This window comes from Aotus nancymaae, unplaced genomic scaffold (genome assembly GCF_030222135.1).
Source record: "Aotus nancymaae isolate 86718 unplaced genomic scaffold, 86718_ANA_hifiasm-v0.15.2.pri h1tg000108l, whole genome shotgun sequence".
NCBI lineage: Eukaryota > Metazoa > Chordata > Mammalia > Primates > Aotidae > Aotus > Aotus nancymaae.
The window spans coordinates 37979778-38007293 of NW_026988523.1; the positions used below are offsets into that span (position 1 = coordinate 37979778).

A 27516-nucleotide genomic window follows, 5' to 3' on the forward strand; every position below is an offset into this window, starting at 1 on the left:
AAAATATAGAAAAGTTAACACAATTAACAACTTTGATCTGATAGAATACTTGGAAATATTTATTATATACTCAGGTCTACAGAAGATATCACAACAAATTTCAAAGAATAGTTATCGTATGAATGTAATCTGTTCCCTAAACCCCACGAATTTAGCTGTGGCTATGGGAAAAGTGGGGTCCAATCTTAAATGAAATGAAGTAAATTTTCTGACCCCAAATGGACTAATGAAAAAAGAAGTTAAAATATGTGACAGAAAAATGTTTAAAGCCACATTTCTTGAATATGGAGTTTATGGGGTGAGAGTTTATCTGCTAGACATTTTTTTAAACTGCATGAATGCTGTTTTCAGAATACAGTTTTATACTCTGATGTTTTCAACCTAATATTACATGATAGGCATTTTGCCATATCATTGTTATCTTTTATCTAGGATCTGCTCCCCAGGCCCTACATTTCTCTCTCCTTCAGCCAGAAATCAAAAGACCTCTTCTAAATATAAATTTATGCCAATTAAGATACCAGCAGACCAACACACCCAGAAAGTTATAATTCCTTTTAGACTTCACCTGGGTCAACCGCCTGAACAGTATATTTTAATTCCTGATGCAGCCAAACGTACTTTCTTTTGTTAAGGTCTCAGTTGTGGTGAAATAAAAGATGACTTCTATTCTCTCAGTCAAGTGAAGGTTTAAAATTGGACTACCTACAGCTTTTTTTTTTTCTGGAATAGAGTCAATACCAGCCCTTCTTTCCATCACAGAAACCTATAACTACTATTTCCTCCTAATATTCTGGTTAGAAACTGGTTCTCGGAGCTTTTTCTAGAAAACTTCTCACAGGGCTTACCTCACTGGAACCTCCTTGCACAGCAGCCAAGTCCGTAAGTCAGATCTTCAGGGAGGACCATGTATCTTGATAGGGTAGGAACATAGACAGAGTTCTTTATTGAATAATGGTGGGATATGATAAGAAGTTTTGAAAGTTAGCCAGGAAAAAGTGCCACTGGCTAGTTTTACTTAGAAACTTGACTAGCTCTTACTGTTTAACTGTGTGCTAATCCCTGGGAAAGAGAAGGCACAGGTATTACAGGATTTTAAGGCTCCTCCCATTAAAATTCTTAGCTTTCTATTTCTTTTTTCTGACAAGCCTGAACAGTTTTTCTCCTATTAGCTTGAGACCTCAGCCAAAGAGTATTTTAGGGGTAGAGAAATAAAAGCAAAGGGCTCTTCCTTTGTTTCAAGGGGGTTCACAACTTAGAGTAGCGGACAAGAGACTGTATAAATGGAAAGAACTCAAGTCAAAGCAAAAAGAACACCCCAAAGAGATGGTCAGTATGAGGAGGACTATGCTGAGGAGTTATAAGCTATAAGCCAACAGAATGGAAATAGACGGAAAACACATGAACACAAAGGGTTTCAAATGGAAGAGAAAAACGGAGTCTGGGCAAAGGCAGTAGCTTGAGCTCATTAGAACAACTGTGGCCGTGGGTTCAGTGGTAAAGGGTCCAATAAAGTGACCAGTCCTGCTTGGAAAAGGCCAGTGCACCTCTAGTCTTCTTAAAGTCACTTTGGGCTGAGCACAGAGCCTCACAGCTATAATCCCAGCACTTTAGGAGGCCAAGGTGAATCACTTGAGGCTAGGAGTTCGAGACCACCCTGGCTACCATGGCAAAACCCCATCTCTACAAAAATTACAAAAAATTAGACAGGCTCCGGGCACGGTGGCTCACACCTGTAATCCCAGCACTTTGGGAGGCCAAGGTGGGTGGATCACGAGGTCAAGAGATCAAGACCATCCTGGTTAACATGGTGAAACCCCATCTCTACTAAAAATGGATAAAATTAGCTGGGCATGGTGGTGCATGCCTGTAATCCCAGCTACTCAGGCAGGAGAATTGCCTGAACCCAGGAGGCGGAGGTTGCAGTGAGCCGAGATCGCGTCATTACACTCCAGCCTGGGTAACAAGAGCAAAACTCCGTTTCAAAAAAAAAAAGACAGGCATGATGGCACATGCTTGTAACCTCAGCTACTCAGAAGGCTGAGGCACAAGAATCACTCGAACCCAGGAGGTGGAGGCTTCAGTAAGCCAAGATCATGTTACTGTACTACAGCTAGGGTGACACAGGGAGACCCTGTGAAAACAAAAAAATTTAAAAAAAAGGAAAGTCACTTGGCATTGGGAATTCTTCTGAAGTGGTATTAAGGTCCCCTGAATGCTATAGGGAGAAAATTCAAGAAGGAAAATATACTGAATTGTTTTTTAAGTTGCAGGAAGAGAAAGATATGTGAGTACAGAAAAAAAATTGGATTTGGCTATCAGGTTATTTTTGTGTGTGTGATTTTAGTGAGAGTTGTTTCAGAAATGATTGAGAAAAATGAGTAAGTGGCCAGAAAATGGCAATAGCTTGTACAGACTGTAGTTAGCAGAAATTTGGCTGTCAAAGGAAGAACAGAGATAGGGTAAAACATCTTGGGAAGCTGTGTAGTAGCAGAAAAAAACTTATTTTAAAAACGGAGGTGACAGGTGCATGTGTGTGGTCATGAGAGAGAAAGACAGAGAGAGACAGAGAGGCTGACAGCCAAGAATCAACAAAAACTTCACAAAGAATGAGGCTAAAAAAAGATCAGATCGGGATTCTAGAGGCATTAGGGAAACATCTGCTCTGCAGAAAAGGTAAGATTAACCTTAAGGAAGAAAAATACCTCCTGCGACAGGGCAGAAGAGGTGAGAAGATAGGAAAAATAATATCAAGTGTAACAAATAAGTTTTGCATCCAAATTTTTGTTTACAAAACAGAAAAGTGACTTAAGGATCCAAGATGGCCGATTAGGAGCAGCTCAGGATTGCAGCTCACAGCAAAAGCGCAGAGGGTGAGTGGACGCTGCATTTCCAGATGGATTTTTATTGCCCACAGACCAGGAGATTCCCAGGTGGAGGAGCCCCACGGGTTGCCAGTGAGGCTGTTTTGGCCTGCATGGCTGTTTTGGACGGTACCCTGGCATGGCGGTTCTCCATACAAAGAGTCCAGGTGCCATTTTAGCTGGCAATTGGAGCTGCCTGGAGACAGAGTTGCCCATTCAACTGATATAAAAGGGGACTGAAACAGGGAGCCAGGCCAGGAGATTCCTGGGCAAAAAAGCACCACGAATCTCAGCGCGGCTGTTTCAGCCAGTGCAGTGGGTTGCTGCATGGGAAATCACACAGATCCTGGCACATTTCAACAGGGGACTAGAATACCTGGGAGACACAGTCAACCATTGAATTAAAAAAAGGGGGGGGGGGCTCTGAGGCAGGGAGCCAGGTGATCAGGCTCAGCTGGTCCCACCCGCACAAAAAAATAGCAATCTGAAACACACTGGATTGAGAGTTTCACAGCAAGCACAGCTGAAACCAGGATGGTCCAGCTCTGTGGGGAGGGGTGTCCGCCATTACTGAGGCAGTCCACCACTACAGAGGTAGTCCACCATTGCTGATAGAGCCTGCCATTGCCAAGGCAGCCCTATCATACCCGTGTAAACAGGACTGCAGGGAAGTTCATATGGCAGCTGGGTGGAGCCCACAGCAGGTCAGCAAAGCCTCTGTGGCAGACAGTGACTAGGCTGCTTCCTTGCTGGGCAGAGCAGCCCTGAAAAAAGGCAGAAGCACAACAGAAACTCATAATTAAGGCCCTAACTCCCTGGGACACACACAAAAAAGGCAGGGGGGGTTATGAGTTCTGCTGCAGCAGACTTAAATGTACCTGCCCAGTAGCTCTGAATGAAAAACAGAGCTCACAGATCAGCACTTGAGCTCCTATAAAGGACAGACTGTCTCCTCAAGCAGCTCCTTGACCCCCATATATCCAAAGAGTTACCTCATAAAGGAGAACTCAGACTGACATCTGGTGGGTATCCTTCTGGGACAAAGATAGCAGCAGAAGAAACTGGTAGCAACCCTTACTGTTCTGCAGTCGCTGCAGGTGATCCCCAGGCAGGCAGAGCCTGGAGTGGACCTCAGCAGTCCTACAGCAGAGGGGCCTGACTGTTTGTTAGAAGGAAAACTAAGAAACAGAAAGAAATAACTTCATCATCAACAAACTGGACGTCCACTCAGAGACCCAATCTGAAAGTCAACAACTACAAAGAAGACAGGTGGATAAATCCACAAAGATGGGAAGAAACCAGCACAAAAAGGATGAAAACACCCGAAACGAGAACATCTCTCCTCCTACAAGGGATCACAACTCCTCACCAGCAAGGGAACAAGGCTGGATGGAGAATGAGTGTGATGAATGACAGAATCAGGCTTCAGAAGGTGGGTAATAAGAAACTTCTCTGAGCTAAAGGAACGTGTTCTAACCCAATGCAAAGAAACTAAGAACCTTGAAAAAAGATTTGACGAAATGCTAACAAGAATAAATAACTTAGGAATATAAGTGAATTGATAGAGCTGAAAAACACGAGAACTTTGCAAAGTATACACAAGTTTCAACAGCCAAATTGACCAAGCAGAAGAAAGGATATCAGAGGTCGAAGATCAACTCAATGCAATAAAACGAGAAGGCAAGATTAGAGAAAAAAGGGTAAAAAGGAATGAACAAAGACTCCAAGAAATATGGGACTATGTGAAAAGACCTAATCTACGTTTGATAGGTGTACCCGAATGTGACGAAGACAATGAATCCAAGCTGGAAAATACTCTTCAGGATATTATCCAGGAAAACTTCCCCAACCTAGCAAGGAAGGCCAATATTCAAGTCCAGGAAATACAGAGAACACCACAAAGATATTCCTCAAGAAGAGCAACCCCAAGGCACATAATCATCAGATTCACCAGGGTTGAAATGAAGAAGAAAATGCTAAGGGCAGCCAGAGAGAAAGTTCGGGTTACCCACAAAGGGAAGCCCATCAGACTCACAGCAGATCTCTTAGTAGAAACCCTACAAGCCAGAGGAGAGTGGGGGCCAATATTCAACATCCTTAAAGAAAAGAACTTTCAACCCAGAATTTAATATCCAGCCAAACTAAGCTTCATAAGTGAAGGAAAAATAAATAATAAAATCCTTTACAAACAAGCAAGTACTTAGAGATTTCATCACCACCAGGCCTGCTTTACAAGAGCTCCTGAAAGAGGCACTAAACATAGAAAGGAACAACCAGTACCAGCCACTCCAAAAACATACCAAATGGTAAAGAGCATCAACACAATGAAGAAACTGCATCAACTAGTGGTCAAAACAGCCAGGTAGCATCAAAATGGCAGGATCAAATTCACACATAACATTATTAACCCTAAATGTAAATGAGCTAAATGCCCCAATCAAAAGATACAGACTGGCAAATTGGATAAAAAGCCAAAATCCATTGGTGTGCTGTATCCAGGAAACCCATCTCACATGCAAGGATACACAAAGGCTCAAAATAAAGGGATGGAGGAAGATTTACCAAGCAAATGGAGAGCAAAAAAGAGGAGGAGTTGCAATTCTTGTCTCTGATAAAATAGACTTTAAATCAACAAAGATCAAAAGAGACAAAGAAGGACATTGCATAATGGTAAAAGAATCAAGGCATCAAGAAGAGCTAATGATTCTAAATAAATATGCACCCAATACAGGAGCACCCAGATACATAAAACAAGTTCTTAATGCCTTACAAAGAGACTTAGACTCCCACACAATAATAGTAGGAGACTTTAACACACCATTGTCAATATTAGACAGATCAACCAGACAGAAAATTAACAAGGATATCCAGGACTTGAACTCAGACCTGGAACAAGCAAACCTAATAGACATTTACAGAACTCTCCACCCAAAATCCACAGAATATACATTCTTCTCAGCACCACATCACACCTACTCTAAAATTGACCACATAATTGGAAGTAAATCACTCCTCAGCAAATGCAAAAGAATGGAAATCAAAACAAACAGTCTCTCAGACCACAGTGCAATCAACTTAGAATTCAGAATTCAGAAACTAAGAACTGCACAGCTTCATGGAAACTGAACAACTGGCTCTTGAATGTTGACTGGATAAACAATGAAGTGAAGGCAGAAATAAAGATGTTCTTTGAAATCAACGAGAATGAAGACACAACATACCAGAATCTCTGGGACACATTTAAAGCAGTGTCTAGAGGAAAATATATAGCAATAAATGCCCACATGAGAAGCAAGGAAAGATCTAAAATCAACACCCTATCATCAAAATTGAAAGACCTAGAGGAGCAAGATCAAAAAAACTCAAAACCTAGCAGAAGACAAGAGATAACTAAGATCAGAGCAGAACTGAAGGAGATAGAGACACAAAAAAACCCTTCAAAAAATCAATAAATCCAGGAGCTGGTTTTTCGAAAAGATCAACAAAATAGACCACTAGCCAGATTAATAAAAAAGAAAAGAGAGAAGAATCAAATAGATGCAATAAAAAATGATAACGGGGATATCACCACAGATTCCACAGAAATTCAAACCATCATCAGAGATGATTATTACAAACAACTCTATGCACATAAACTAGTAAACCTGGAAGAAATGGATAAATTCCTGGACACTTGCATCCTCCCAAGCCTAAACCAGGAAGAAGTCGAAACCCTGAATAGACCAGTAACAAGGTCTGAAGTTGAGGCAGCAATTAAGAGCCCACCACCCAAAAAAAGGCCCAGGTCCAGATGGGTTCACAGCTGAATTCTACCAGACATACAAAGAGGAGCTGGTACCATTCCTTCTGAAACTATTCCAAACAATACAAAAAGAGGGAATCCTTCCCAAATCATTTTATGAGACCAACATCATCCTGATACCAAAACCTGGCAGAGACTCAGCAAGAAAAGAAAACTTCAGGCCAATATCCATGATGAATATAGATGCAAAAATCTTCAATAAAATACTGGCAAGCCAATTGCAACAGTACATCAAAAAGCTTATCCACAGTGATCAAGTAGGCTTCATCCCAGGGATGCAAGGCTGGTTCAATGTATGCAAGTATATAAACGTAATTCACTACATAAACAGAACCAGAGACGAAAACCACATGATTATCTTAATTGATGCAGAGAAGGCCTTTGACAAAATTCAGCAACCTTTTATGCTAAAAACCCTCAATAAACTAGGTATTGACAGAACGTATCTCAAAATAATAAAAGCTATTTACGACAAACCAACAGCTATTATCATACTGAATGGGCAAAAACTGGAAGCATTCCCTTTGAAATCTGGCACTAGACAAGGATGCCCTCTCTCACCACTCCTATTCAATACAGTATTGGAAGTCCTAGCCAGAGCAATCAGGCAAAAATAAGAAATAAAGAGTATTCAAATAGGAAAGGAGGAAGTCAAATTGTCTCTATTTGCAGATGACATGATTGTATATCAGGAAGACCCCATCATCTCAGCCCCAAATCTCCTGAAACTAATAAGCAACTTCAGCAGTCTCAAGATACAAAATCAATGTGCAAAAATCACAAGCATTCCTATACACCAATAACGGACTTAAAGAGAGCCAAATCAAGAATCAACTGCCATTCACAATTACTACAAAGAGAATAAAATAAATAGGGCCAGGTGCGGTGGCTCAGCCTGTAATCCCAGCACTTTGGGAGGCCGAGCCGGGTGGATCACGAGGTCAAGAGATCGAGACCATCCTGGTCAACATGGTGAAACCCCGCCTCTACTAAAAATACAAAAAATTAGCTGGGCATGGTGGCGTGTGCCTGTAGTCCCAGCTACTCAGGAGGCTGAGGCAGGAGAATTGCCTGAACCCAGGAGGTGGAGGTTGTGGTGAGCCGAGATCGCACCATTGTACTCCAGCCTGGGTAACAAGAGCGAAATCCCATCTCAAAAAATAAAATAAAATACCTAGGAATACAACTAACAAGGAATGTAAAGGACCTCTTCAAGGAGAACTACAAACCACTGCTCAATGAAATAAGAGAGGACACAACAGATGGAGAAACATTCCACGTTCATGGTTAGGAAGAATCAATATCATGAAAAAGGCCATACTGTCAAAAGTAATTTACAGATTCAACACTATCCCCATCAAGCTACCAGTGACCTTCTTCACAGAACTGGAAAAAACCACCTTAAACTTCATGTGGAACCAACAGAGAGCCTGCATAGCCAAGTCAATTCTAAGCAGAAAGAACAAAGCCAGAGGCATCACACTACCAGACTTCAAACTATACTACAAGGCTACAGTAATCAAATCAGCATGGTACTGGTACCAAAACTGAGATATAGACCAATGGAACAGAACAGAGGCCTCGGAGGCAACACCACAGATCTACAACCATCTGATCTTTGACAAACCCGACAAAAACAAGCAATGGGGAAAGGAGTCCCTGTTTAATAAATGGTGTTGGGAAAACTGGCTAGCCATGTGCAGAAAGCAGAAACTGGACCTCTTCCTGACACCTTACACTAAAATTAACTCCAGATGGATTAAAGACTTAAACATAAGACCTAACACCATAAAAACCCTAGAAGAAAACCTAGGCAAAACCATTTAGGACATAGGCGTAGGCAGGGACTTCATGACCAAAACACCGGAAGCATTGGCAACAAAAGTCAAAATAGACAAATGGGACCTAATTAAACTCCACAGCTTCTGCACATCAAAAGAAACAATAATTAGAGTGAATCGGCAACCAATAGAATGGGAAAAAATTTTTTGCAATCTACCCATCTGACAAAGGGCTGATATCCAGAATCTACAAAGAACTAAAACAGATATACAAGAAAAAAACAAACAAGCCCATTCAAAAGTGGGCAAAGGATATGAACAGACACTTTACAGAAGACATACACGAGGCCAACAAACATGAAAAAATGCACATCATCACTGGTCATTAGAGAAATGCAAATCAAAACTACATTGAGATACCATCTCATGCCAGTTAGAATGGCAATCATTAAAAAATCTGGAGACAACAGATGCTGGAGAGGATGTGGAGAAATAGGAACACTTTTACACTGTTGATGGGAGTGTAAATTAGTTCAACCATTGTGGAAGACAGTGTGGCGATTCCTCAAGGACCTAGACATAGAAATTCCATGTGCCCCAGCAATCCCCTTTCTGGGTATATATCCAAAGGATCATAAATCGTTCTACTATAAAAACACATGCACACGAATATTCACTGCAGCACTGTTTACAATAGCAAAGACCTGGAACCAACCCAAATGCCCATCAATGATAGACTGGACAGGGAAAATGTGGCACATACACACCAGGGAATATTATGCAGCCATCAAAAGCGATGAGTTCGTGTCCCTTGTAGGGACATGGATGAACCTGGAAACTATCATTCTCAGCAAACTGACACAAGAACAGAAAATCAAACACTGCATGTTCTCACTCATAGGTGGGTGTTGAACAATGAGAACACATGGACACAGGGAGGGGAGCACCACACACTGGGGTATGTCAGGGGGAAATAGGGGAGGGACAGCGCGGGGTGGGCAGTTGGGGAGAGATAGCGTGGAGAGAAATGCCAGATACAGGTGATGGGGAGAAAGGCAGCAAATCACACTGCCGTGTGTGTACCTATGCAACAATCTTGCATGTTCTTCACATGTACCCCCCAAACCTAAAATGCAATAAAAAAAATTAAAAAAGAAAGAACAGAAAAGCACCAGGACATCTAGTAAGATATGGTTTCTCCAGGAGGCCCTGAGTCAAGTAAAGTGTAATTATCGACTCTTTCTCCTATATTAGTCAATTATTGTTTGTACGAGGAAAATTATGAAAGATATAGACGTTCAAGAGCAAGCATTTAGGCTCAGAACCTTTAAAATAAAATGGTTAAAAATACAAAAGAAAAGGAAAACAGGTGGAGGCCATGTTTACCTTACTAGACTTCTGGGTCAGGATGACATTTTAAGCACAGCTTTGAACTTCACACACACACACACACACACACACACACACACACACACACCCTTCCCCGTGCAGTGTCTTGCTTTGTTTTGTTTCCAGCTTTATGATAAATAAACTCAAATTTAAGTTTGACAGAATAATTGATATACCCATCACTTAGATGCAATAAATGTTAACATTTTGCCTTAACTGCAAAACTGTATGTATCTTTGTGTCCCAGTGTAAATTTACTGATGCAGCATTTGAAACTGGGTAAGATATCATGACATTTAGCCAATAACAACATCAGCATATGTCTCCTAAGCTAAGAAAAATCTATTATATATTCTTAATACCTTTATCATACCCAGAAACATTATCAAATATACCCTGATATCCTCCATCCAGGCCATACTCAAATTTCCCAAACTGAGCCACAAATTCATTTGTAGTTAGCATTTTCAAACTAGAATCCAATCAAGGATTATGCACTGCATTTAGTTGTTTTATATCTTTTGCTAATTTTAAACCAGAGTAAAACAAAGCACAGGCTGTGCTTTTTTATCCCCCATGACACCGGCGTGTTAAAGAGTCTCAAACAACAGCTTTATAAAATTTCCACATTCCTGATTTGTTGTATCTCACAGCACTGTTTAACACATACCTGTGTCTCCTGTACTCCTTATGTATTGGGAATCTGAACAAACATCTTGATTACACACAGATAAAACATTTGCGGTAAGGGTGCTTCAAAGGCAGTGCTGTTACTTCTTATTGCATTACCTCAGGAGGCACACAATGCCAAGCTGTCCACTATCAGTGAGGCATAGTTTCATGGTGACAGTTTTATTTTAAAGGGCGCTTCACCCATTATAAAAGGGTGGTACTTAGGCCTCATCCAAATATTCTATTTCCTAAAAAGCTTTTACCTAATGGTTCCAAAATTCATTGATAATTCTTTCCTGAACTAATTATTTCAGGATATCAAAATGGTGACTTCTACTGGTATCATTCCTTCTACACTTATTAGCTGGGAATCTTCTGCAATACTCACAGAGCTCATCCTTTAAAAAGCAATATAATATCATCTTAAGGAGATTTTGGGCTGAGACGATGGGGTTTCTAAATATACAATCATGTCATCTGCAAATAGAGACAATTTGACTTCCTCTTTTCCTAATTGAATACTCTTTATTTCTTTATCTTGCCTGATTTCTCTGGCTAGAACTTCCAATACTATGTTGAATAGGAGTGGTGAGAGAGGGCACCCTTGTCTAGTGCCAGTTTTCAAAGGGAATGCTTCCAGTTTTTGCCCATTCAATATGATATTGGCTGTGGGCTTGTCATAGATAGCTCTTATAATTTCGAGATATGTTTCATCAATACCTAGTTTATTGAGAGTTTTTAGCATAAAGGGCCATTGAATTTTGTCAAAGACTTTCTCCACATCTATTGAGATAATCATGTGGTTTTTGTCTTTGGTTTTGTTTATGTAATCGATTACATTTATAGATTTGCGTATGTTGCACCAGCCTTGCATCCCCAGTATGAAGCCTACTTGATCGTGATGGATAAATTTTTTGATGTGCTGTTGCATTCGGTTTGCCAGTGTTTTACTGAAGATTTTTGCATACAAAAATTAACTCCAGATGGATCAAAGACTTAAACATAAGACCTAACACCATAAAAACCCTAGAAGAAAACATAAGCAATATCATTCAGGACATAGGCATAAGCAAGGACTTCATGACTAAAACACCAAAAGCAATGGTAACAAAAGCCAAAATAGACAAATGGGATCTAATTAAACTTAAGAGATTCGGCACAGCAAAAGAAACAGTCATTAGAGAGAACCGGCAACCAACAGAATGGGAAAAAATGTTTGCAAGCTATCCATCTGACAAAGGGCTAATATCCAGAATCTACAAAGAACTAAAACAAATTTACAAGAAAAAAACAACCCCATCAAAAAGTGGCCAAAGGATGTGAACAGGTACTTTTCAAAAGAAGACATTTATGTAACCAACAAACATATGAAAAAATGCTCATCATCACTGGTCATTAGAGAAATGCAAATCAAAACCACATTGAGATCCATCTCATGCCAGTTAGAATGGTGATCATTAAAAAATCTGGAGACAACAGATGCTGGAGAGGATGTGGAGAAAAAGGAACACTTTTACACTGTTGGTGGGAGTGTAAATTAATGCAACCATTGTAGAAGACAGTGTGGCAATTCCTCAAGGATCTAGAAATAGAAATACCATTTGACCCAGCAATCTCATTACTGGGTATATACCCAAAGGATTATAAATCATTCTATTATAAAGACATGTGCACACACATATGTTCATTTCAGCACTATTCATAATAGCAAAGACCTGCAACAACCAAAATGCCCATCAACGATAGACTGGATAAAGAAAATGTGACACATGTACACCATGGAATACTATGCAGCCATAAAAAAGGATGAGTTCATGTCTTTTACAGGGACATGGATGAATCTGGAAACCATCATTCTCGGCAAACTGACACAAGAACAGAAAACCAAACACTCCATGTTCTCACTCATAAGTGGATGTTGAACAATGAGAACACATGGACACAGGGAGGGGAACATCATACACTGGGATCTGTTGGGAGGTGGGGGCTTAGGGGAGCAATAGCAGGGAGTGGGGAGGTTGGGAAAGGATAACATTAGGAGAAATACCTAATGTAGGTGACAGGGGAAATGGAGGCAGCAAACCACCATGGCATGTGTATACCTATAGAACAATCCTGCAAGATCTGCACACGTACCCCAGAACTTAAAGTATAATAAAGAAAGAAAGAAAAAAGCAATATAATAGTCATTTGGGCTATTCACCAATGTTCTGGTGTTTGGGTTTCTTTTTTTTTTTTTCCTTCTGCATACATAGGGAGTGTATTAATCAATTTTTGCATCAGTAACAAACAATCCAGTATCTTAGTTGAGTATGACAGATTTCTTGCTCACAGGTCTGTGATTTGGCTGAGGCCCAGCTGTGGCTCTGGTGTGCTTTGTTCCAGTCCCTAGTTTGGCATTACATATCTCTCCCACCAGAACTCTGAATAAAGAAGCAATGGCTCCTGGGGATCTGCTCCTCTTTTACTGGATGGTATGAGCACCAAAGAGTGAAAGCATGAGCTGCCTCCCTCAGTGAGGATGACATGAATCAGAACACTTGTAACCTCAGGAGAGACATGCAGTGAAAGTGAGAAATAAACTCTTTCATTTTAAGCTACTGAGATTTTGAGGTTGTCTGTTACTGCAGCATAACCTATCTATCCTGACAAATACAAACGGTACAGCTTAATTATTTCCTTTTAATTACTAATTTTTAGAGTAAGAAGTTTGCATACTAATAACCTCTACTGTGGCAAATAATCTTATATTTTATCTTTTCCTTTTTCTTTGAATATCATTTTGGTCTTGGACATTTTTATTAATATGTTCAATCAAAAACATTATCTTTTTGATGCTCGTATTGTCCCAAACTCAGTCAGTGACAACCCCTTCAAGCTGCATCCTTTTGCCAAGACCCTAATTGTTCTCTAGAAACTCCCTGATACAATAAGAGATCTTAAAATCATTGTAAATATTCCCTGTCTCAAACCTAGAATCAGCCAGTTCTATAAGGAGCCCTAGTTCTTTTTAGAGAGAATGCTATTTTAGAAAACAATACCTTAGTGTCAGGTGTGCTCAATACTACTGGATCATAATGGTTTCTAAGTTCTTTCATTGGACAGAGTGGATAAAGCATGTATTTTCATTCTCTCCCCTACCCTTTGTGTGTGTATGTGTGTGTGTGTGTGCACACGTGTGTGTGCACATGTGCGTGTGTGCCACTCTGTTTCCTTATCCCTCTCTTTTTCTCCACAAAAACACACTCACACATACAGAGACTTATAGATTATATGTAGATAAATTAGAGATACATTATGTAGATTAATTACATTGCATGTAATACATGATATATATTACATAGATTATGTGTAGCGTGTTATATAGAATCTTATGTTCATACTAATATTTACAACTTATATTTGATTTTATAGAGTTAGCTCCCTCCTAATTTCTTTGTTTCTATATTTGTTTCTCTTTTCTCATACATTGAAAACATTGCATTCTGATGTTACTAACCTCTTACTTATTTGCTTTATCTAGAATGTACATAAAATAATTTCAAAATTATAATCGCAACAATACGACTACTGGGTTAAGTTCAAGATTTCTTTGAGTACTTTTGCTCTGAAAAATTGTGCCACAAAAAGATGCATAGTTAAAGATCCTGTGTGCAAAAGACACTTAATACAATTCCTTTTCTTGTACAGTCATGTATCTATTAGATATGCAATTCAGTCAATTTTTTATAGCTTTTGATTAGGAAGACGACACGTGCAATTTTTCTTACACAAGCATCCTAGGACAGCTTGTTCTCTTGCCCTTCTGTGATTGCCTGTGTCATTATCACAGCTATTGTTCTGTCTTTTGCTCCTAAACTGTCCTCTCTGCCACAGAGCTGGCTGTGAAAAATGTTAAGCATTAAGTATTCTTATTCCAATTGATGAAAATCCTTCATCATTATAACCCTTGAACCAGAGCTAAAAGATTGTATTAGCACGTGTAAAACTGCCATTGAGGGGAAAGCACCCAATTGCAGGGAAGATAAGAATCAATGGAGAAATGGAGAAGGAGAAAGAAGTACAGCTCCACAGAAAAGGCTAGAGCCCAGCTATGACTGTTGGAAAGAAAAGCTGGTTATGGACATCCAGTGCTGTAAATACATTCTAGAGAAGGCTGAAGGAACTTGGGTCAGAAGGCATGTACAACTGTGTTGCAGTCAAACAGAAGCTCAAACAGAGGGAAATGCATTTACCCCACAACAGAAAAACAACACTAGCAACAACTGATTTTCATTTAGCGGTTTCTGTTCCAATAATTTACATCTATTAGGTCATTTAATTCCTTTGATAAATCTATGTGGTAAGCCCTATGATTGTTCTTATTTTACCAATAAAGAAACTGAGGCAAAGAGAAATGTTGTGACTTACCCATTCTCCTAAAGATTGTAAGTGGCAGAGCCAAGATTCAAACCCAGAGATTCTCAGCCAGAATCCAACACATCATAGCAAGCTCTTTCTCCAGGAGCAAGATACTTGGCTGTGGAAAGCTAATGAATTATTCAAGACAAATGAGTTCTCTATTGCCTGTATAAACTGGTGATGGAAACCATTGAGGGAGCCCTGAAAAACCATGTTTCAATTCCAGTTAAGCCACTTAATCCCTAGGTAACTGTGGAGTAATCTTCATTTAGAAGCCATTATCCAATACTACTGCTCAAATAACACAGTGTCACAATTGTTTTAGGTACAATCACTACTTGATCATGTTGTGAGTGTACCTGTGAAGACAATTTATATAAATAGAAAATTATAAGATCTCAGAGACGAGTTTGATGTGTTTTTGTAGCATGTTCTTTTGTTGTTGTGTTTTCTAAGTTTTTGGTTCTTGGTTTTCTTATTTTGTGTGTGTAATTTTGACCTTCTTCAACACCTGTGCTTTCAGTTTTCTCTCCTATCCAAGTATCTAGACCTAGGCTCCCAGCACACAGCTTGGTTTTAGGTAGAAGGAACTCCCTGAGCATCCTGTGCCGACGTTATAGACCTAGTAATGACTCAGCGTGCTCCACTGACAAAGCTGACATTTCAAGGGCACTCTGCCCATTGGAAAGTCAGAAATAAACAAGAAACTGATCCTATAGATGCAAAGTGGTGAGAAAGCACCCTTTCTCTTGGCTCTCGATTTAAAATCATGTCACTGAAACTTAAAGTCTTTACTGTTTATACCTTTTCCACTTCCAGCACAGGAGTTTAAGCCCACAAACACCTGTCCTTGATTTCCACCCAGCTCCTTGGTTACTCCCATGCTGTCAAATTAAGCAGAAAAATAAAATCAATTAATGAAAAAATCAATTAATGAAATAATCATCACTCCTCTGTTCTCTTGCTCTTTGTTGATCTCATTATTCATTTGAAGACATGATTGCAGGGAAAGCAGAAAGAATCTGGGGAGAGAAGGTAAAGAGAAAAGCGTACAGATCAAGAAAAAAGGCTAGCAGATCTCAATCTGCAGACCAGAGTCATCTCAGGAGAAAGTTTACTAATATCAGTGGTTGTATTAATCTCAGTGACACTAGTTGCTGTATCAACCAAAATTCCCAATGGCTTAACACTAAAAAAAAAAAGAATGTTTTGCTCACATTCCAGTCGAATGTAAGCACTCTTGGTTTCGTGGCTCTCTTCCAAGCAGTGACTCAGACACGGTTTCCATCCATTTGTCTGGCCGTCTATCTTCAAGATTTGTTTGCCAACATCGCCACTGGCATCAAATATCCAGTAAGCTGACAGGAAAAAGAGAGTGGAAAAAGAGCATCTGCTTTTTAACCATCCCAGCCTATAAAAGATGTGTCACAGCCATGCCCATGCCGTTGGCTTCCATTTCCAACTAGAAGCAAGGGAGTCTGAAAGAAGTGGCCCCTGGATGGGAAGCATGACTTGCTGGTGTAAAGTTAGCTGTCTGGACCACAGTCGCCCCCGGGGGATTACTCGGGACACAGTCCTGAGCGCCATTTGTGCAGAAAAAAAAAAATGGCACTGAGAAGGAATAGAAAGGAACAAGAGTCAAAGGCTGCCATCTCTCAGAAACCTTGGTTCTCGGCTGAACCAATCAGCCCGAGTCAAAATTGTGAAGTCAGCTGCAAAAGGCCTCTCCTCTCTTCTTTATGCCTTGCTCCTCTCAGGTGTTCTCTTGATAGGCATTTACATGGTGACCCCAAGTTCCTTGGGCCACCCTATTTAGTGGCGATTCTGACCCATTCTCTCTAGACATTGCTAGATGACCAGTTAGTCAAGAGCTTACATGCCCACAGTTGAGTTGAGCCCTGTTTTTGATAACATTTGCATCTTAATGTTCCTAAATCAATTAACCTAAGGCTATAAAAACTTTGGTCTTCATGAAAATGATTTAGTCATTTCATCGTAGTCCAATTCAGGAGAAATTTGACAAGTAGAGAATCCTTTGGAAAGCCCTCAAATCACTGTACACAGGTAGCTTCCTATTATGCAGGAGTAAAATCAACCCACAAATGAAATACTAAGAGTAATAAAATCTCTATCATTATCACAGTTATTTATAGCTTACAAGCCCTTTAATTTCTACATACAAGTAAAAACACTATTATTGAAAAAAATACTCTCTGCATGAGAAAACTGAGACTTGGGTAAGCTAAATTACTTTCCTAAAGTCACAAGACGTGTAAGGAGTAGGTTAACGACTGAAGCCAGGAGATCTTGACTCGTAATTCAGTGCCTGGTCACAATTCTGAGGGACATTGGTTCTTTTTTGTAATATGCAATATTTCTAAGGCATTTAGAAGTCTGTCTTTTAAATTACTTCAAGCTAAAAGTACCCTATTGTTCTGTTTTCCAACCTTATGTTTGAGATTCATTTCCTTGTTTTCTCTATTACCTCTCAGTCTGTGTTCAGATTTTCTTCTTTCTTCATCTTTAAATGTTTTCTGATGGCCAATTATCTGGGACAAAACGATTCATAGTTTGGCAAAAGTTACATGGCCGATATTAATGCATTTGCTTCACAATCCATAGAAAGCTGCCCAGATTTATTGCTGTCCATTCTTCCCACCCATCCACCCATCCTCGCCAGCCTGCAACAAGCGGGTGCTTCATGCTTTCCATTCTTTTTAAATCACAAAAGCTAACTGAACAAGTGCTAAACCAGTGTTGGAAGGTCGCAGGAAAGCAAGTAAAGTCCTGCCACACATATAGTCAAAAGAAGACTGTAGTTACAAACAAGGTAAGAGTAGATTTCTTCTCAAATGCCTATGCAAATTCACTCTATTACACAGCAGGGGTGATGTATATTTGCCACTAACTATACGTAGGAGAAAATTTACCTCATTTACTCCATTTTCCCAGAATCTCTGTTTTGCTCAAGACGCTCTGTTCCATCCTCATCCCATATCTGTCTCTCTCTCACACTCCTAACTCCTATCTCTGTCCTCCCTTTCATTTTGTCTTCTAGAAATTCTTACCTAATTATTCATGCTTGGTCCTAATATTTCTGCTCATTGCTTCCTCTCAAAACTAACCATATTACATCTCTTTTTTTAAAACGATAATTTGTGGTAGCGAAATTGAGAATGAGCTGTTAGAGTTTGCCTTGGCAAACTACAAGCAAAATTCAGCCTGCAATGCATTTCGGTATGGACCGCAAGCGGAAAATGTTTTTTACATTCTCAAAGAATTGTAAATCAAAACAAATAGTAATATTCCACAGAGATGGAAGGACCCAGAAAACCAAATATCGCTCTCTGGTCCTTTATGGAAAAAGTGTCCTATCCCCCGTTCTAGACTATGTAAAATCTCTGGTCTCTCGTCTATGGCCGCCCTCTGTAATTGTTATTATTCTTTGAAATTCTCCCCCCAGTTTATTTATTAAAGTAGAGGATACAGTGTTATAGAGCAACCACATGCAAATGGGAAATGAAACATAAGGCTCCTAATATTTTTCTTTATGTGGCATGACAATTATTAGAAGAGTTTAAAATCTCCTTTTATTTCAACTTTCTGTTTCGGGAAAAAAACATATTTTTGGTTACAGAGAACACCTCTTCAGATCACGGTCTTGAACTTCCCGATGTTTCAGAGGTTTATTGGAGGACCACCAGCGCACTTCCCTCCCTAGCCCAGGAGACCAGGAGGAAAACGGGCGAGGTGGTGATGACATGGGTGGCAGCGAGAAGGTGGTGCAGGAGAAAGGTCTGAATAATTTACCTTCCAGGTGCATCTTAGGTGGTGGCAACAGATCTTACCAAACCACATCAAGCTAGAAACTGATTTTATTATTTTTCCCACATTTGAATGATGGCTCCTCTCTGCTTTTGACTCCCCTGTTAGCAGCCTGAGGTGCAGCTGGAGAGGTAAAGTGTCTGGGAGGCAGTGATAGCAGCGTCCCCAGGGAGCAGGCTATTGGCATGCTGGTTGTGCTGCCAAGCCTGACTGCTTCTCTGAGACAAGTATCAGAGCCAGAGTATGTTGTGAGTTGGTAACAGCATATCCCAGGAAAGCCCCACTAAAAATCCTGACCATTATGAGAGGAAATATGCTCTCATGCTGTTAGCAAAACAGTATGAAAGCAAAATAATAGATAGGCAACAATACACTGGAACATGCTTTATAGCAAAGACCTACCAATAGTAGGCATGTATTAGCTATAGAACAAGCTAAACTCACATGCTTAGCCAGAGGCTGTGAGCTTAGATTTAGGAGATAAATATAAAAACAGTAATAATGTCAAAGGAAAGACCCTTGCAGGCCCACAACATTGCTCCTACTAGAACATAAGTCCATATAGTGATTTTCATTTTCAAATAAACATCTACTGAGCCTATGTGAACTGTTATATTTCAATCTAAAGATGAGACAGGGTAAGTCACTTATTAAGGACCACATGGTTATAAATGATGATACGAAACATTAGAGGGCCAGGGAGAGCCAGAGAGAGAAAGAGGACAGATGAAATTAGACAGATGTGGCCGTGACTGTCAAATCTGCTACTTAGAAGCTATGAAATTTTGTGCAAGTTACTCACTTCTCTGAGCCTTAGTTTTTCCATTTCTAATGTGGGAATAATATCTACTTTTCATGGATTTTGTGAGGATTAGAGGCTCTTTTTCTCATGTGAATGGTTCACGGCTGACCCTTTAGAGAGAAAGAGGACAGAGAGAGGAAGGTGTGTAAGTAAGAAGTGCTTACTCCAGGAAATTCAGGGGCAAGGTTGGCCTGTGTCAGGCAGAGTTACATCCAGATTTCCATGACCTTTGTGGACAAGAAAATAGAAAACATGCAGTTCTTACCATCAGTCCTACTGTGACTATAAGAATTCATGGCGGCTGGGCACAGTGGCTCACACTTATAATCCCAGCACTTTGGGAGGCTGAGGCAGGAGGATCACTTGAGGTCAGGAGTTTGAAGCCGGCCTGGCCAACATGGTGAAATCTCAACTCTACTAAAAATACAAAAATTATAGGCATGCTGGCAAGTGCCTATAATCCCAGCTATTTGGGAAGCTGAGGCAGAAGAATTGCTTGAACCCAGGAGGCAGCAGTTGTAGTGAGCAAGACTGCACCATTGCACTCCAGCCTGTGTGAAGAAGTGAGACTCTGTCTCAAAAACAAACAAACAAAAAAAGCCAAAAAAACCAAAGAATTGATGGCTACAAAAAACACTTCCACTCCAATCTATTGCTTGATGGCCATTCTAGAACCTCGAAAACTGTGTGCAAAGGAATTGTTCCTTCATTTCTGCCTCTAATTTGAATCTCCTGTTTTCTGACATGCTCAGCTTTTTGGAAGCCTTCTGAACACATTCATATGATGAGAACTATTTCCCGTCTGAGAATGGGAGTTAGGGAAGGAAGAAAGGAAACAAAGAGGAAAATGCAAGACTAAACTGTCATTGGCCTGGGAGTCTCCACCCATTTCCTGCACTTTGGCCACTGCTATAGGTAGTTACCAGGTAATATCTCTTCCTCTAGTGTGCAAAGTCTCTGGTATTATCACTTATGAAAATGTAACCTAAAATTGATAGAATTACTTGGGAAAGCAAGAACATAGACCCTGGTGAAGTTGAACAGGAAAATAAACTATGACGCAGCCATCCAATTCCCAAGTGTATAATCTGAAATTGCTTGCTCTAGGAGATACAAGATTATTCCAACAGCATTGTTCATAACAGACAAAAAACCTGGAAAAAAATCTGCATGCCCTTCAAAGGCAGAATGCATTAGTAAATTGTGTTATACCATGGAGCATTATACATTGATGAGCATAAACTGTTTTATATCTAAGAACATGAATACATCTCAAAACACAATCGTAAAGGGGACAAAAACAACTCATATAAGAATACGTTTCCCCTTATACAAAGTTTAAAAAGCAAAACAAAGTGATATATTATTTGGGGATAGCTATACGTGAAATAAAACTATAAAGAAGCCAAGGGAATGATTGGTTACCGACCCCTAGGGACTGAGAAAGAATGCAGTTGAAGAGGTTCACCCGAAGAGTCTTCAAAGAACTGGCAATGTTCTCATTTTAAGCTGACTGGTAGGATTCTAAGTGCTTATTTTATTATTGTAATTATCCTTTCTAAATGGTTCATATACATTCCATATACCCTTGGGTATGTATAATTTATTTCACAATAAAAAAATTAAGGTAACCCAAACGTGCATGGGGGCCCCCTAGGGTCGCCTCTGCTCTCACGCCACACTATCTTGAGTCAAGTAACAGATCAGTGTCAGCCCTGACTAGTGTTACGGTCTGAATGTCTGTGTCCCTCCCAAAATTCATATGCTGAAATGCTAACCTCAATGTGATGGGGTGGGGCCACTGGGAGGCAAAGTCTCTGGCATTATCAGTAATGAAAATAAAATCCAAAATGGATAGTATCACTTTGGGAAGCAGGAAAGAATACCTTGATGAAGCTGATCAGAAATGTAATCTATGACACAGCAAAACTATTCCCTGTTGGGATCCTTAATGGGATCCCTAATGGGATTTCATAAGTGCTGTTATGGAAGAGGCACAAAGAAGTTTGTTCCCTGTTTCCACCATGAGGACGTAGCCATCTATGAGTCAGAAAGTGGACCCTCACCACACACTGAATGCCTTGACCTTGGACTTCCCAGCCTCCAGTTGTTTGTAAGCCACCCGGTCTGTAGCATTTTGCTGTAGCAGCCCTTTGCCTGGAGCATTCATCTCCCTGCTTCTCATGTCACCAACTGCAAGTGCCTTCTTTTTCATTTTAACCAAAGTTACTCTGCCTATCAGTCTCTGTTGCAATCTCTTATCTGTTCCCTTCATAACAAACTCATTACAAACTGTAACAGCTTTGTTTACTTGTTTCTGTTCCTTTCTTTTTGTCAGTCTCTCCTACTGGAACACATGCCTCTGGAGAGTCGGGACTTTGTCTTGTTTATTGCAACCTCCCATCTCTCAGCACAGTGCCTAGTATAAAACCGTGGCCAGATATGGTGATAGGAGTGTGATAATAAAAAATGTATCATAAACCCACAGTAAAATAATGACTCTGTAATAACTTGTCATCTTATGTGCCAGGGCTGACACACACACACACACACACACACACACTCATCACTCCAAGCCCTGCCATTTTCCTGCATGACTCTGGGTTTACATGGGTGGCCTGTCCAGAAACCTGTCTTCTCTTTTCTTTTTCTATCTCTATTAAATTTCTATTTGTCTTTACTGTAACCACTAATCCAGATTATTTCTGTGTGTGTTTAAAGTAATACGATTAAATATTCTATACTTGGAGAATAGCCTAGTATCGTTACAGCTAGTTCACTCAATTAGTCCCACTCTTTTGGCTGCTTTGGACCGACCCAGTAGTCCTCTTTCTGACTTCACTTCCATGCCTACCTAACTTCACCTCTATGGCCTTCCACTGAAAGCCACTTGCCAGTATCCTAACCCCCTCTGCCTTTGTCCTTCCTTCCTTCCCGCACCCCTTCTTCCCAAGCTGTAGACACTTTAACTCTCAGCTTCCTCAGTGTTTGCACCCAGGCTGCTAATCTCTGCTAGAGAAAATCACACAACTGTTAATTCATGATGATAAACTTCATCTGATTCTCCACACTGCTCCACAAACTACATTTCCTAGTCAGCCCACTCTTCAAATTTCAGTAATGATACTTCAAGATTTCTTCACTCTCCTTATATGTGTGATCTCTCTACATTCTTACCTCATAGAAATTACAGAGTTTACTTGTCAGGAGCTCATCCAATCTCCTAACTGCAGTGGCTTGAATAGTGGACCCCCAAAAGACACGCCCAGATTTTAATATTTACAACGTGTGACTGTGACCTCATTTGTAAAATGCATCTCGCAGATGAAATTAACGTAAGGATATTGAGATGAGATCATGGTAGATTTAGGGTGGGCCTGAAATCCAATGGCAGGCATCTTCTAGAGAAAGGCAGAGGGAGATCTGAGGGACAGAAAAGATGGCCAGGTAAACACAGAGGCAGAGTTTGGAAGTAGGCAGCCCCAAGCTGAGAAATCTGTTCAGAGGAGTGAAAATCTGCTTACACCTTGACCTCGATTTTGGACTTCTAGACTCCAAAACTTTGATGGAATAAATCTCTGTTATTTATGAGGCACCCAGCTTGGGGAAATTTGTTATGGCATCTCTGGGAAGTTTATGATGCTAACTAAGCTGACACCTGCGTGCGTACCTGCTCTATCCACCTTCTCTTGAGTTATAGCAGCACAGGTGGATTGTTCCCATTTAAGTCCACAGCTAGGTTGCGGACACCGCAATAAGACACTGTGGTGAGTGGTGCAAGTCTCAAGTTAGATTGCCTGGGTGTCAACCCTGTTTCCACCACTTACTATGTGATGTGGGTTACTCACAGTGACATTCTATGCCTCAGTTTCCTTCTCTCAAAAAAATAGGATAACAATAAAAAGTACCTCTCTAGGAGGTAAAAGCATCATGCTGTTAGAATAGTTACTGAATAAAGGAGAGAACAACTTTTATTATCATCATCACTAAACTATCTATTGATTACTCCCCTCTCTTGTTCCTTCAATCTTTTTTTATGAGGTGATTTCTATGAGCATTTAAACATTCTTGACCATTCCCTAACCAAACAAACAAACAAACATCACCACTCTCTAAACCGCACTCCCCCCTCCAGCTCCCACCCCCTCCACTAACTCCATTTCACAACAAATGTTTTATTTGTATGCACTCCTTGCTTCTCCTTCCTCACTTCTCACTCACTTGGGAACTCACTGAAAGCTACTTTCCTCGATTTCCCAGTGAAACTGCCCTTGAATTACCATGTATTACCAAATTCTGAACGAAATATCAGCCCTTATCAGTAACACTTGACACTGGCTCATGCACCCTTTTTAAAAAGCTTCTTTTCATTGATTCTGGCCCCAGCCCTCCTAGTTTTCTTCCTGCCTATCTGGCCAGTCTCATTTGCTCACTTCTACCTCCCCTAATGATTTCTTAAATGATGAGTTCCTCAGGGCTCTTTCTTAGCCACTCTGCTTTTCTCATTTTACCTTCTATGAGATATTGACCAATCCCAAGACATCAATTTACTCACAACAGACTGATCATTCCTAAGTTGTATCTCTGGCCTAGACTTCTCTTACGCTTCCAGGCTCATATATCTAGCTGCCTACTAGACATATCTACTGGCACATATTAGACACCTCAAATTCAACATGTCTTAAGTGGAAATACTCATCTTCCCTGGCCTTTTTGAGAATCTACATCCTCTATCTATCCCCATTCTCAATAAAGGGCACTTCCATTCACCCATTCGCTCAAGCTAGAAAGCCAGGAATCATCCTGGACTCTTTTTCCTTTACCTCTTACAACTGATTTCCACTGAGTCTTATCCATTTGATAACTTAAATCACCTACAGATTCATTCTCTTCTCTCTCTCTCCACTGCTCTAATACAAGCCAACACCACATCACATATACCCTTAAACTGTCTCCAGCCTAGCGTCCCTTCAGTCTTTCTCCAAATTCATCTGGAGTAATCTTTTCAAACTGTATTCCAAACTATAAATCTAAGCCTGGTCACCACACACACACACACACACACACTTAAAATCTGTCATTGGCTGGTATTTTCTCTTAGGATAAAATCAAAACTCCTTCAAAAGATTTATCAGTTCCTCCACAATCTGGCTCTCAGCATTAGATATCAGTCTCACGGCCTGCCTGGAGTGTTTCTGTTCTCGCCTTCCTTCATAGCTTAATGCCACTTCTTCCAGGAAGCCCTGATGACTCTCCAGCCTCCAGATATTCCATGGTGTTCTCTGTACTTCCCCTAAGCGTGACCCCTCCATAATGTGTTGGGATGACCTAATCAATGTCTGTCTTCCACACTCCAGAGCAAGCAGTGTAAGACCCAGAACCATGTCTGTCTTATTCCCAATGCATCCTCAGTTCCAGACTCACAGCAGGCACGTCATAAAGACTGGATAAGTAAGTGAACAAATGCTGTTTTCCTTGGGGAATAATTTGGTACACTTTATACTGTGTTTCTCTAAATGATGTGTATATATATATATGTGTGTGTGTGTATATATATAAATATATATACACACACACATATGTGTATATATATATTTAATGACCATTATTAGGTTGTTGACTGAATTACAGAAGTAGTAGTTAGAATAATTTATCTCTGAACTCTGTCATACAGTACGGAGGAAGGAAATTACTTAATGAAAATCTAGAAATTGGGAGCAAATTAGTAGTGTGATGCAAGGATCTTGGAGGAAAAGTTTTAAAGGACACTATACTCAGGTTAAGACAAGACGATTACAAAAATAATTTATAGCAGACTAGTTTCCTTAGGGATCAGCTGGGAAGCTATTAAGAAACATACATTTCAGTTAAAGAACCTAGAGAAAAATAATTTGGGCTAGAAAGTGGGCGGACAACAAAATCTAAATTTTCGGGACTGTTCAATAATACTGCTCAATCTACACAGCTGGGTCATCTGTACTTTTAACACCTTTAACCGATAATCTATTTCTTATTAATGGTATTTCAGATAAGAGTCTGAAATTTTATTTCTCTTCTTTCATATATAGATCATGGCTGAGATTTATAAACAACACATGCATTTAAACAGGGTAGGTGTGGTATTTGACTGAAAGACCAAAATCAAGTTGGGAAAGAACACATTTTAACATTCCTGCTTTTACCCCAAAATACAGAAAGTAAAATAGTATCTGAAAAAAATGAAACTCAAAATTCATGGAGGCAAAAATCACTGACTTGCCAGGCGTGGTGGCTCATGCCTGAAATATCAGCACTTTGGGAGGCCGAAGCAGGTGGATCACCTGAGGTCAGGAGTTCAAGACCAGCCTGGCCAACACTGTGAAACCCCGTCTCTACTAAAAATACAAACACATTAGCCGGGAGTGGTGGCAGGTGCCTGTAACCCAGCTACTTGGGAGGCTGAGGCAGGAGAATCACTTGAACTCGGAAGGTGGAGGTTGCAGTAAGCCAAGATTGCATCATTGCACTCCAGCCTGGACAACAATTGCAAGACTCTGTCTCAAAACAAACAAACAAAAAAACAAACACAAAACTTTACCAAGAAAAAAGGCTTTAGAGTTTGCACTGGAAAAGCTGTCTGGCGACGTTGAGCAAGCTTCCCAGCAGGTGGCGCCCTCAACCAATGAATGTGACAAAGAAGCCACACGGACTAGGACACACCTACATTTTAAGAATTAAAATCATCTCTTCTGTAATATATATATTCTGACCACACACTCAGTAGATTGTGCAATCCATATACCCTTATCCTCTGTACAACACACACATACACATGCGTGTGGACACATTCCTCCACCAGGGAACAGAGTAACACCCTTTATTTTGAAGGCAAACATTAGCAAGCTGGACACACAAATAGACACCTATTAATATACACATGTGAATTGCATCTGTCTATCAGAGCCAGTCCAGCACCTCCAAATAGGTCCTTAACACTGCCTAGTAAATATTCCACATTTTTCTGCTGTATTATTACCATCCTCTCACTTTCCACAGTAACTAATCCAAATTTCTGTGCTGTTTTCAAACATTCAACACCTCCTGTTTTTCTCAGTTATGAGCTCTGTCAAGACATGGCTATTTACTTTAAAAGAAGGATAGCCACTGCCATCAGATGGAATTTCCTCATCTTCCAGATGTAACCGGGTTTTTTTCTTGAGTGCCGGTGAGGCACAGCTCCTGTGGGTTCTTGGCCTCCAACCTTTTAAAGAAGAAGCGGTGGGGCCACTGCAGATGCGCTGTATGCTCGCAAAAGTAAATATTGGACCCTAGAAGTGTTGCAGAAAGGTGATTTTATTTAGGTAGAGAAAAGAGAAGGAAAGGAGAAGAAAGGCTTCCACGAAGAGTGTGGAAGGGAAGTGCAGAGGGGAAATCCGGCCAGGTATGTGGACACGGACTTTTATCCTGGGAGGAACCCCCACCTTTTCCAAGACCCTAGGCCAATAAAAGGAGTTCCTTAGAACTTCCGCTGGAGTGACTGACTTTTAGTTTCTTCCTGCGCCTGCGAAATTCAAACATAAACCGTTGAATCTCCTGGATGGAGAGAGATGGGAGGGGGACATGCCACTGGGAAATTCTTGCCCTTAAAACTACGCCCCCTTGTGGACGCGGAAAGGGAACACATTCCCTCTCAGATACCAACACACGAATCTTCATCTAAGCATCCACCCTCTTTCCTTCCAGTGGTCCCCGAGGAGCTGGCTCCAGCTACTCACTGTTAATGCCTTCTCTGGCACTCTGTATTCCCTGTCCCCTTCCCAGAAACCTTGGCTTCCATTTATGCACTTGCTTTTGTGCTCTCTCCCGTGCTCGCTCTCTCTCTCTCTCTCCTCTCTCAGCGATTTCCTTCCTAATGGCTTTCACAGAAGCTCAAGTCTCCCACTAAAAAGCAAATAAAATGTATGGAACTACAGATACAAGAAGTTTGGCCATGAGTTGATC

The 27516-nt window shown here is 40.5% G+C and overlaps 1 protein-coding gene and 1 long non-coding RNA gene across 2 annotated transcripts in view; one reads left to right on the top strand and one right to left on the bottom strand.

The window, feature by feature from the left end:
* AIM2 (absent in melanoma 2) overlaps positions 1 to 27516 on the bottom strand; it is a 177432-nt gene that overhangs the window by 96909 nt on the left and 53007 nt on the right. The window lies entirely within an intron of this gene.
* Positions 1784 to 27327, top strand: LOC135272291 (uncharacterized). The gene is made up of 3 exons (XR_010340404.1): positions 1784 to 2873; positions 24894 to 24987; positions 25605 to 27327. It is a non-coding gene; the product is annotated as an uncharacterized LOC135272291 (long non-coding RNA).